The sequence below is a fragment of the Chiloscyllium plagiosum genome, unplaced genomic scaffold (assembly GCF_037043375.1).
Source record: "Chiloscyllium plagiosum isolate Xiang-an unplaced genomic scaffold, Cpla_swu_hap1 HiC_scaffold_42, whole genome shotgun sequence".
Classification (NCBI taxonomy): Eukaryota; Metazoa; Chordata; class Chondrichthyes; order Orectolobiformes; family Hemiscylliidae; genus Chiloscyllium; species Chiloscyllium plagiosum.
The window spans coordinates 478,569-491,705 of NW_028270180.1; positions in this window are offsets into that span (position 1 = coordinate 478,569).

Consider the following 13,137-nt stretch of genomic DNA (forward strand, 5'->3'; position numbering starts at 1 on the left):
CAGGCCAATTTCAGCTCCTGATTTAACTTACATCCGACATCCAGACTACTGTTTGGGGGCCTGTAGATGACTCCCAAGAGGGTCTTTTTACCCCTGGTATTTCGAAGCTCTATCCACACTGACTCTACATCTCCTGACTCTAGGTCCCCCTGCGCAAGGGACTTAATATCGTCCCTTACCAACAAGGCCACCCCACCCCCTCTGCCCGTCAGTCTGTCCTTACAATAACACGTGTATCCTTGAATATTCATTTCCCAGGCCCTGTCCACTTAAAGCCACGTCTCAGTTATCCCCACAATATTGTATCTGCCAATTTCCAAAAGAGCCTCAAGCTCATCCATCTTATGTCTAATGCTTTGTGCATTCATGTACAGTATTTTTAATTTGTTACTGCTCTCACCCTTCCCATCAACCCTTATTTCAGGCATGATCTTATTGAAGAAAGAGATCCAAAGAACTGTGGTTGCTGAAAATCTAAAACAAAAACAGAATTTGCTGGGAAAACACGGTAGGCCTGGCAGCATCTATGGAGAGAAAGCAGAGTTAATATTGTGGGTCCAGTGATGCTTCAGAAATGATTGTAACTAGGAAGAAATTGGTATATTTGCTGAAGATAGAGTGGGAGGTGGTTGGGTGGGGGGGTGCTGCTGATGAGTAAACAATAGTTGGTTATGAGGGTAGCCTTGGTGATGACACAGCTTGGTGTGTAGAGGTCAGGGTAAGGACATGGGAGAAGGTTCTCATGGCGCTAAATTATTGAACTCTGATTTAAAGTTAGCAGCTGATCTAGCATCAGCTGCTGTTTGTGGAAGAGAATTCCAATCACTTCCACCCTTTGCGTGTAGAAGTGCTTCCTCACATCTCTTCCGAATGGTCTAGCTCTAACCAGTGAAAATTCTTTATCCATCTTGTCTTTCCCTGTTAATATCTTGAAGACTTCAAACAGATCACCCTTTAACCTTCTAAATTCTAGAGAAAACCGGCCTAATATGTATAAAACTTTTTTTTATTCATTCCCATGATGAGGACCTGATGACTAGGCTAGCATTTATTGCCCATCTCTAGTTGCCCAGTGGGCAATTAAAAGTGAATGACATTGCTGTGGGTTTGGAGTCATATGTAGGTCTGACCAAGTAAGGATGACAGTTTCCTTCCTTAAAGGACATTATTGAACCAGATACGTTATTCCTCATAATCTCTCCTCAAACTTCTGAAATCTATGTATTATTCTTGTAAACCTATCTTGTGCTTCTTCTAAGGCCAATATATCCTTCCTAAGGTACGGTGCCCGGATCTGCTCATAGTACTTCAAGTGGGGTCTAACCAGGGTTTTGTAAAACTGCATCATAAATTCTGGCCTCCTTGCACTCCAGTCATCTCGATGTAAAGCCAATATTCCACTTACTTTTCTGATTTAAAATAAAAGTCTGTTTGTGGCATTTTAAAGATCTATCACGTGAACCCCAAGTCTCTTTGGTAATCCACTGAATTTAACTTTATACTGTACTGATTGTAAAGAGGTCAACCAGGTGGACCTCATAGAATAGGAGTTCCCTGATTGAGTCTATTAATCTGATCCAATCAGGGAGGCCTGGCTGACAGATATAATCAGGCGTGTCAGAGGTTCTGCTCACTCTGACAGCTGGCTCTGGGGGAGCTGGATCAGTTTCAAGGACTCTCCGCATGTAAATAAAGGAGGACTTAGTGATGGGATACTGGCCTCTGTGGAGTTTATTTCAAAACAATCTGGATGGTACCCTGATGTATTCCTTTTCAGTCCAAAATGGATAACCTCACACTTGTTTACATTGAAATCCATCTGCCACAGTTTTATCAACCTAGTCTATCAATATTACTTTGTAATCTTATGCAAGCGTCTATGTTGGCTACAATGCTACGAACTTTATTTCATCAGCAAATTTTGCTAGAGAGCTTTCTATATTATTAATAAATAATGTGAATAATTGAGGCCATAGCACAGTTTCTTGTGGGACACCACTATCATGTCCTGCCAATCTGAGAACTCACCCATTATCCTTACTTTCTACCACCTGCCATTTGATTAGTTTCCCAGCTATGTCAGTAATTTGCCAACCATTCATGAACAGACTATTATGTGAGATTTTATCAAATGCTTCTGGAAGTCCAGCCATCCCACTATCTTAGTGCCTCTTCGAAAAATTAAAAGAGATTTGTCAGACATGACCTATCCATGCTGGCTCTACTTGAGATGTTCAGTTACCCCATCCTCAGTGTATAGACGTTAATAATTTCCCCATCACATATGTTAGGCTTACTGGTCTGTAATTCCCTGGTTTTCCTCTTTCGCCCTTCTGAAAACTTGAAGTGACATGTAATTTTCCAATCCAGAAGGATGATTCTAGTATGGAGGAAACTTTGAAAGACTATAGTTAGGTCATCTACAATGCACTCTTGTACTTCTTTTAACACCCATTTTGTACCTAGGTACTTTGTACTTAAAATAGCACCATTTGAGGTGACAGTGTATACTTTTCGCTGTACTCTTGTACCCCATACTTGAGTACATGTACAACAAAACCTAAATCTAAATCTCAGCTCAAAACTGTAAAGATTTGTCACTCCTTAATTCCATTAATTTCTTCATCAACATCCTTGACATTCAACATTGTTCAGTCCCTATCTCCAATTCATTAGTAATTTTCTCACGACTTCAGACAAGCTATTGTCCCTTTCTACTGTAATACATAGGCAAAGTAATTCTTCAACATGTCTGCCATTTCCCCATAGCTATTGACAATATCCCCACTTTCAGTCTTTAGTGGGCCAATATTGCTCCTGACCACCTGCTTTCTCCTTATGTAACTATAAAATTTCTTATTATTGATTTTGATATCCTTTGCACATTTCCTTTAATAATCTCTTTTAGTAGTTCTTATAAGCTGATTTGCAGTCCTTTGTTGGTCATTGTATCTTTCCCATTCATAGAGTCAATGAGTTATACTGCATGGAAACAGACCCATGGGTTGAACTCATCCATGACAGCAGATATTCAACTGCTATGATCTTGTCCAATTTCACAGCATTTGGCCAATATCCCTCGAAACCCTTTCTATTCATATATCCATCCAGATGCCTTTCAAATGTTCTAATTGTACCAGACTCAACCACTTCCTCTGACAGCTCATTCCATACACACACCTCATCTCATGCTTTTTAAAATTTTAGTCAGCCCTTTCTTTTACTTTTATGCTGTCCATTTTATTTTCAGTTGCCCTTGGCAGTTTTTCTTTTCTGTGAAGTGTTTTGTTTTTCCTTCTCAGAAGTATAAACGGGTTCTGAACATCTTCTACTAGTCTTCAGGTATTTGACCCATTAGCAAGTTTCCCATCTTACAGTCTCTGTCTCATCTCATTAAATTCAGCCTTACCTAAATCTAAACGTCTAGTAGCTGATCCGTGCTTTTCACTTTTAAATGTTACATTGAATTCAATCATGTTATAATCACTGTATCATAAATGTCACACATTTAGATTACTAATTAAATCTGGCTCATTATTCATTACTAAATACAATTGTGCTTATCTAGTTGTTGCATCCAGGGTATGTTGTTATTGGAAACTGTCTTGGACACACTTCAGAAATTCACTATCTTTCTGACAGATGGTTGTCTGCCTCTTCAAATCTATATTTAAGATAAAATTCCCCAATAATATCAGAAGTCAGATGACACCAGGTTGTAGTCCAACAGGTTTATTTGAAACTCACAAGCTTTTGGAGTGTTGCCCCTTCGTCAGGTAAGGTCCCCCAATAACACAATGGCTTTGCCTTATTTCTGTATTTTTGCAATCTTGCACCTCAGCAATGTTACCAAGGGTTCTAATACACAATACCTCTTACAGTTTTAGATCCATTATTGTTCCACAATTCCACCTATACGAGCTCCACTGGATATTTTCCACTCATTAAATCCTCCTTCTCCACTGAAATAATTTGTTTCTAATCAGCTTCTAACCACTCTCTCCAGCATTATAACCTGGCATATTTAGTTCCCAATCCCACCAACCCCGCAGTCATGTCTCAGTAATAGCTATTATAGTTTGAACTTGTGTCTGCAGTTCATTTAGTTTGTTTCCTGCACTCTAGGCATTTGTATATAGAACTCTTATTTTGGCCATACACTGTAACCTGTCCCACAGCATTGATGCTTTATTCAAACATTTATTATTTCTTTTTTTCTGGTTTAATCAATACACTTCTAATAGTTTTGCCATTACCTCCTGTACCTAAAGAAGGATTCCTGATTGCCTCTTTACTCTTTGTCCTGTTACTTGTTCTTGAAACAGTATTGCCTTCACTTGAGCCCTCTTCCCCATTTATTCATTTAAACTCTTTATGATCACCCCATATAGCCTTTCCAGTAAGACATTGGTTATCAATTTAAGTGGGATTCTTTGCTTTAAAATTTTTTAAATTTCAAAATATACTTTATTCATAAAAAGATTCTATCTATACACGTATACACATTCACAAATTCAACTCAGTTCTGTACAGTAGTCTAGCAAAGAAACAAACATTGGACACCGTGGGCGGCACGGTGGCACAGTGGTTAGCACTGCTGCCTCACAGTGCCAGAGACCGGGGTTCAATTCCCGCCTCGGGCGACTGACTGTGTGGAGTTTGCACGTTCTCCCCGTGACTGCGTGGGTTTCCTCCGGGTGCTCCAGTTTCCTCCCACAGTCTAAAAATGTGCAGGTCAGGTGAATTGGCCATGCTAAATTGCCCATAGTGTTAGGTGCAGGGGTAAATGTAGGGGAATGGGTCTGGGTGGGTTGTGCTTCGGCAGGTCGGTGTGGACTTGTTGGGCCGAAGGGCCTGTTTCCACACTGTAAGTAATCTAAGTAATCTAATCAGAAGGATCTGCGGATGCTGTAAATCAGAGGCAAAAACAGAAATTGCTGGAAAAGCTCAACAGGTCTGGCAGCATCTGTGGAGAGAAATCAAAGTAACATTTTGGGTCCAGTGACCCTTCCTCAAAACTGTTCTGAGGAAGGGTCACTTGACCTGAAACATTAACCCTGATTTCTCTCCACAGATGCTGCCAGACCTGCTGAGCTTTTCCAGCAATTTGTGTTTTTGCCTCTGATTTACAGCATCCGCAGATCCTTTTGTTTTATTAAGTTGTTTAATTGTCCACCACCATTCACAACTAGATATAGTAGAATTGCAAGGCTTAGAGCTGATCTGTTAATTATGGGATTGCTCAACTCCACTCCATTGCTTGCTGCTTCTGCTGTTAGCCCTGAGTTGTAGAAACACCAGGTTGACACCTCACTTTTAGATATGTCTGCTGTTGCTCCTGGCATCCCTATTTCACTCTTCATTAAATCAGGCTGGATCCTGTGGCTTGATGGTCATGATAGATTAGATGATGTGCTGGGCCATAAGATTGCAGATTGGATCTTTTCATACTCTTCCAAAACCCATAAATAACCAACAACCAATGATCAAGATTGACAAGTTTAAAGTTACTTAAAGAGGCATTGTTATTGAAAATAAATATTAGAGGATGATAGAATCCCTACAGCAGCCATTCAAGTCCATGCTGACTCTCAGAAGAGCATTCACCCAGACCCAATCGATCCCCAAAGCCTCACATTTGCCATGGTTAACCCACCTCGCCTGCCCATCCCTGAACAATTTAGCATTGCCAATCCACCCTACCCTGCACATCCTTGGACTGTGGGAGGAAATCCATAAAGACATGGGCAGAATATAAAAACTCCACAGTTTCCAAGGGTGGAATTGAACCCAAGTCCCTAGTGTTATGAGGCAGTAATGCTAACCACTAACCACCGTGCCGAACACTAAATCTCCCTTCCCTATTGTGGAAAGATTTTTTTAAAATCTAAATTAAAGTTCCACTCCCAGAGCTGGTGATGTACTCCAGCACTTACAATACTTACGGATTTGCAGAAGGCCTCTAATGTGCCAGTTGATACAACTTACCCCTTCTCTAGGGACACCATGTTGTGGGTCACTTTACCACAAAAGAGAGCAGGCAGTCAGTACCAAACAACCCTACTCCACTTTAAATGATGTGGACCTATTACTGGTGACCTTGGCCAGGCCTGCATATTGATTCTCTGACTTTCCACCTCATCACTGACAGGTAACAACATGGAAAGTCTGGTCTTCCATGTGACAAGCAGAGATACTAGACAGAATATTAATTGATGTGTTCAGTTAAAATTCCAATAATACAAATGCATTTAATTCAACACAATTGATGTATAATTAATACTTGGCCTCCGTTAATTGGCCTTAATTGAATAACATAGAACATCAAACAATACAGCGCAGAACAGGCCCTTCAGCCCTCGATGTTGCGCCGACCTGTGAACTATTCTCAGCTCGTCTCCCTACACTATCCCAAAATCATCCATGTGCTTATCTAAGGATTGTTTAAATCTCCCTAGTGCAGCTGAGTTGGCTACATTTGCAGGTAGGGCATTCCACGCCCTTACCACTTTCTGTGTAAAGAACTTTCCTCTGACATCAGTCTTAAATCTGTCACCCCTCAATTTGTAGTTATGCCCTCTCGTACATGCTGACATCATCCTAGGAAAAAGTCTTTCACTGTCTACCCTATCTAATCCTCTGATTATCTTGTATGTCTCTATCAAATCCCCCCCTCAGCCTTCTTCTTTCCAATGAGAACAGACCCAAGTCTCTCAGCCTTTCCTCATAAAACCTTCCCTCCAGACCAGGCAACATCCTGGTAAATCTGCTTTGCACCTTTTCCAATGCTTCCACATCCTTCCTGTAATGGGGCGACCAGAACTGTACACAATATTCTAAGTGTGGCCACACCTGGGTTTTTGTATAGTTGCAACATAATATTGCGGTTCCGGAACTCAATCCCTCTACCAGTGAAACCTAACACACCGTATGCCTTCTTAACAGCACTATCCACCTGGGTGGCAACCTTTTCACGCAATTCGCATGGATGGGATGGTGCCAGCAATCTGTCTGCTGGGTGATGGCAGTAGCCTTTGTGCCTGCCCAACTCCAGATATGTGATGATACATCTCCAGGACAGGTGAGATCTGACACTAACATTGTGTCTCAAGAGCTCGACAGAGATACTTTTGATCAGCTTGTTCAGACACATCTCTGTGGCAGGCGGAACCTGAACCCAGGTCTTCTAGCCCAGATGTAGGGACACTAACACAGTGCCACAAGAGTCTGCCTACCCAATTTGATGTTCACTTTCCCAAAAATTCTTTCTGCTTTCCGGTATCATAGTTCAGTAATAGTCAGTGTCTGTGAACTTTGTACTCCAGATCCTTTCACGGAGGACAGTGGAGAATTTCCCACACTCTTCTCAAAACTGTAAAGATCGGATTCAGACCAGGTTGACCAAAGAGCACAGAAGGTGGGATCTGTACATGAAGAGCGGGTTGCATCTGAACTGGAAGGGACCAATGTCCTGGGTGGAAGGTTTGCTCAATTAGTTCGAGAGGGTTTAAACTAGTATGGCGGTGGGGGGGGCCCTGAGCTGTATACCGGAGGTGAGAGTTGATGCAGATGAGGCAATAGCAAGAGGTAGACCAGCTAGTGGGAAGGATTTTCCTGGGAAGAAACCAAGGGATCAGTTAAAGTGTGTTTGCTTTCATGCAAGGAGTATCAGGAATAAAAGTGATGAACTTCGAGCATGGATCAGTACCTGGTGCTATGATTAGATTAGATTAGATTACAGTGTGGAAACAGACCCTTGGGCCCAACAAGTCCACACCGACCCGCCAAAGCGCAACCCACCCATACCCCTACCATAGCAGAGACATGGATTTCTTAGAGGCAGGAATGGTTGCTGGATGTTCCAGGGTTTAGAGTATTTAAAAAGAATAGGGAGGGGGGAAAAAGAGGAGTGGGTGTAGCACTACTAATCAGAGAGGGTATCACAGCTACAGAAGCTTCCATTGTTGAGGAAGATCTGCCTACTGAATCAGTATGGGTGGAAATTAGGAACAGCAAGGGAACAGTCACCTCGTTAGGGGTTTACTACAGGCCCCCCAATAACAGCAGGGAGATGGAAGAAAGCACAGGTCGGCAGATTTTGGAAAAGTATGCACGTAGTAGGGTTGTTGTAATGGGTGACTTTAACTTTCCCAATATTGATTGGAACCTCCTTCACGCAGAAGATTTGAATGGAACTGTTTTTGTAAGGTGTGTTCAGGAGGGTTTCCTAACTCAGTACATTGACAGGTCAACTGAGGGGAGAGGCCATTCTAGACTTGGTGCTTGGAATTGAGCCGGTGCAGGTATCAGCTCTTGTGGTGGGAGAGCATTTTGGTGATAGTGACCACAACTGCCTCACATTCTACATAGCTATGGAGAAGGAGAGGATTAGGCAAAATGGGAGGATATTTAATTGGGGAAGAGGAAACTATGATGCGATTAGACATGAATTAGGAAGCATGGACTGGGAGTAATTGTTCCATGGTAAAGGCACTATAGACATGTGGAGACTGTTTAAGGGACAGTTGTTGCGAGTGATGAATAAATATGTCCCTCTGAGACAGGCAAGAAGGGGTAAGATAAAGGAACCTTGGATGACAAGAGCGGTGGAGCTTCTCGTCAAAAGGAAGAAGGCAGCTTACATAAGGTGGAGGGAGCTAGGGTCAAGCTCAGCTCTAGAGGATTACAGGCAGGCGAGGAAGGAGCTCAAAAATGATCTGAGGAGAGCCAGGAGGGGGCACAAGAAAGGCTTGGCAGAACGGATTAGGGAGAATTCAAAGGCATTTTATACTTATGTGAGGAATAAGAGAATGGTCAAAGAAAGAGTAGGGCTGATCAGGGATAGCATAGGGAACTTGTGTGTGGAGTCTGAGGAGGTAGAGAAGGCCTTAATGAGTTTTTTGCTTCTGTCTTTATGAAATAAATGAACTTTGTAGTGAATGAAACCTTTGAAGAGCAGGTGTGCATGCTGGAATGGATAGAGATAGAGGAAGCTGATGTGCTGAAAATTTTGTCAAACATTAAGATTGACAAGCCGCCAGGCCCGGACCAGATTTGTCCTCGGCTGCTTTGGGAAACGAGAAGTGCAATTGCTTTGCCACTTGCGAAGATCTTTGCATCCTCGCTCTCCACTGGAGTCGTACCTGAGGACTGGAGGGAGGCAAATGTAATTCCTTTCTTCAAGAAAGGAAATAGGGAAATCCCCGGCAATTACAGACCAGTCAGTCTCACGTCTGTCATCTGCAAGGTGTTAGGAAGGATTCTGAGGGATAGGATTTATGACCATCTGGAAGAGCATGGCTTGATTAAATGCAGTCAACATGGCTTTGTGAGGGGCAGGTCATGCCTCACTAACCTTATCGAGTTCTTTGAGGATGTGACTAGGAAAGTTGATGAGGGTCGAGCTGTCGATATATTGTACATGGACTTCAGTAAGGCATTTGATAAGGTTCCCCATGGTAGGCTCATTCAGAAGGTCAGGAGGAATGGGATACAGGGGAACTTAGCTGTCTGGATACAGAATTGGCTGGCCAACAGAAGACAGCGAGTGGTAGTAGAAGGAAAATATTTCTGCCTGGAAGTCAGTGGTGAGTGGTGTTGCACAGGGCTCTGTCCTTGGGCCTCTACTGTTTGTAATTTTTATTAATGACTTGGATGAGGGGATTGAAGGATGGGTTAGCAAGTTTGCAGACGACACAAAGGTTGGAGGTGTAATTGACAGTATAGAGGGCTGTTGTCGGCTGCAGCGGGACATTGACAGGATGCAGAGATGGGCTGAGAGGTGGCAGATGGAGTTCAACCTTGATAAATGCGAGGTGATGCATTTTGGAAGGTCGAATTTGAAAGCTGAGTACAGGATTAAGAATAGGATTCTTGGCAGTGTGGAGGAACAGAGGGATCTTGGTGTGCAGGTACATAGATCCCTTAAAATGGCCACCCAAGTGGACAGGGTTGTTAAGAAAGCATATGGTGTTTTGGCTTTCATTAACAGGGTGATTGAGTTTAAGAGTCGTGAGATCTTGTTGCAGCTCTATAAAACTTTGGTTAGACCACACTTGGAATACTGCGTCCAGTTCTGGTCGCCCTATTATAGGAAAGATGTGGATGCTTTGGAGAGGGTTCAGAGGAGGTTTACCAGGATGCTGCCTGGACTGGGGGGCTTATCTTATGAAGAGAGGTTGACTGAGCTCAGATTTTTTTCATTGGAGAAAAGAAGAAGGAGAGGGTACCTAATTGAGGTATACAAGATAATGAGAGGCAAAGATAGAGTCGATAGCCAGAGACTATTTCCCAGGGCAGAAATTGTTAACACGAGGGGTCATAGTTTTAAGCTGGTTGGAGGAAAGTATAGAGGGGATGTCAGAGGCAGGTTCTTTACACAGAGAGTTGAGAGAGCATGGAATGCGTTGCCAGCAGCAGTTGTGGAAGCAAGGTCATTGGGGACATTTAAGAGACTGCTGGACATGCATATGGTCACAAAGATTTTGAGGGTGCATACATGAGGATCAATGGTCAGCACAACATCGTGGGCTGAAAGGCCTGTTCTGTGCTGTACTGTTCTATGTTCTATGCTCTATATTCCTGCTGTTATGAATATAACTTAATCAGTCAGTGGTGACTTAGAATGATTGAAGTTCTCTAACTTGTCTTAACCATCTTACCCATTTGAGCAGAGAGTGTGAGCAGTGTGTTTCGCTGCTTCAGCCTCTGTGTCAGAGATCTACTATAAACACATGCCAACAATGTGGTACTCTTGACAGCTGCCAAATAATGTGCATTTTATTTGCTGATCAGGATATTGCTAAAGCCCACAAAGAAATTTTTGTTTCATTTCTGAATGACGACATGTCCTGTGACACTATACTGTACTCACTGGGCAAACAAGAGGGAAAATATCAAACAGACAGCATGGAACATTGGACTGCTGAGACATTGCCGTGAAAGAGTCAGGAGAGAGTTGGATATCAGCAAAATCCTACTGCAACTTGTGAATCACAAGGTATTCTCTCTCGCCGAGTACCCAGAAATCATGTCCCACAAGGACAACAGGCAGAAGCTTTCATGGAGAAACTTTGTTTGAAAGGTCCCCATGCATCCTCTTTCTTCTATTCTGCTTTGGAAGATGCCTGTCCCACTTTAGTTCTGAGCTTCAGGCTGAATGGTAAAGGTAAGAACTTGACTGTTCAATAATCATTTCAGGTTACACAGATGCAGCACAGCAATCACCCAACAGTGTAAAATATGGTAATTCGGTTTGGGTGGGACTCTTCAAAGCAATGCAAGCTGATCACTGAATTGTTAACCAGTTAAATTGTTAGTTATGAATCTATTATCTCTTTGAGACACTAACCGATGTGAATTTTAAGTGCTTGTTGTCTTGTATCAATTCAAACTCAGGTCTCACTGCCTAATGTTCAAGCTCGAACAGTTACGTCCAACTATATGACTCTGTTGCATCAGATTATTTCACTGTTAATTGTATAAATTATATACAGAGGGGAGACACTCAGACAATTGGGGATGGCCAAGCCAGCAATGCTCATATTTCATGAATAAACAAATAAAAAGTATAAAATAACACTTTTGGTATTGGTACTGGGAACTTCTTCAGTTTCTAGGCTCAACCCACTGTGCTATGGCCTATTATGGGTGGGGCAAGGAAACAATTCATCCCAGCCAGATTGAGGATCAAAACCTATGCTGTTGGCACCAAATGATGGACACCCACATGTGCCCAATTGAGCCAACCCACTCTCCAAAGGATCTAAATCTCTGCAAATACTTCTCTGTTCATCCTGTAATCTGGAACCATCTATTATGATGGTAGGGGGTTCAATTTCTTTCCATCACGTGTCTGACCAGCAATCTCTTTCACTCCTGGCACCTGCTATTAGTATGTCTTGAAAGGATTCACAAATCAATGATGAAGTTGTTGGGCCATGTAACAAATGTAACTTCCTTGGCTAACAAATCTTGAAGTGGGATTTGAACCTTCTGGTTCAGAGGCAGAAATATTACCACTGCACCACAGGACATTCTTGGTTGGGGCTGATTTGCATGTCTCACTTTGAGTAAGGCTTGACCTCAGGGTTATTCCTTCACCAAATGGTTGTCAGAACTTAACATGTATAAAGCTCTTACAGGAGAAAGTGAGGACTGCAGATGCTGGAGATCAGAGTCAAAAAATGGAGCACTGGAAAGGCACAGCAGGTGAGACAGCATCAGAGGAGCAGGAGAGTTGATGTTTCGACATCAGGAATGTTGAAGAATTTATGCCCGAAACATCAATTCTCCTGCTCCTCGGATGCTGCCTGACCTGCTGTGCTTTTCCAGAGCCACATTTTTCAACATAAAGCTGTTACACTCAACTATATAAAATCATTATATTGGACGAGATGACACTACTACACAGAGCAGTGACACAATTCCATCAGGCTGTGTGATGCTCTTAATTGCTGCATTTCACTGAAAGACACTTACACCTGTGCAATACTGTTACAGTATAGAAAGTACTGTAAATTCAAAACAGGCTTATCAGGAGCAAATTACTGCAAATATTGGAATCTGTACTGAAAACAACAAAAGCTGGAGATCGCAGTGGGTCAGTCAGCATCCATGGAGAGAGAGCAAGCTAACATTTTGAGTCTGTATGGCTCTGATGAAGTGTCATCTAGACTCAAAACGTTAACTTGCTCTCGCTCCATGTGACTCCAGCATTTGTTGTTTTCACCACAGGCTTATCAGATTCTGAAACAGAAACAAATGATAACAGAGTGATGTTATTGGGCTGCATGTTACTACAGACCTATACATTGTATGTGGAATGACAGCAAAGCTGAGAATAATCGGAGTGGGAGAATTCGGTGCAGCCATTTTGAGGAACCATAGTTAGGAGTGGACCAATCACAGACTAAATGCAGTTGATACACAAATAACTAAAAACTACTGGAAACTACCCATTTAATAATTCTGCTATTATGTTGATTTTCGTTGATGACTACCGTATATCTGTGCCAAAATAGGTCTGCGCCTAAATGGATCTGCGGCAAAAGCGCCAAATCGCTCGTGCCAAAATGGCTGCGCCAAATGGTCCTAAATCCGAGAAGAATCCCTTTCATAACACCAAAGCTCCCAGTT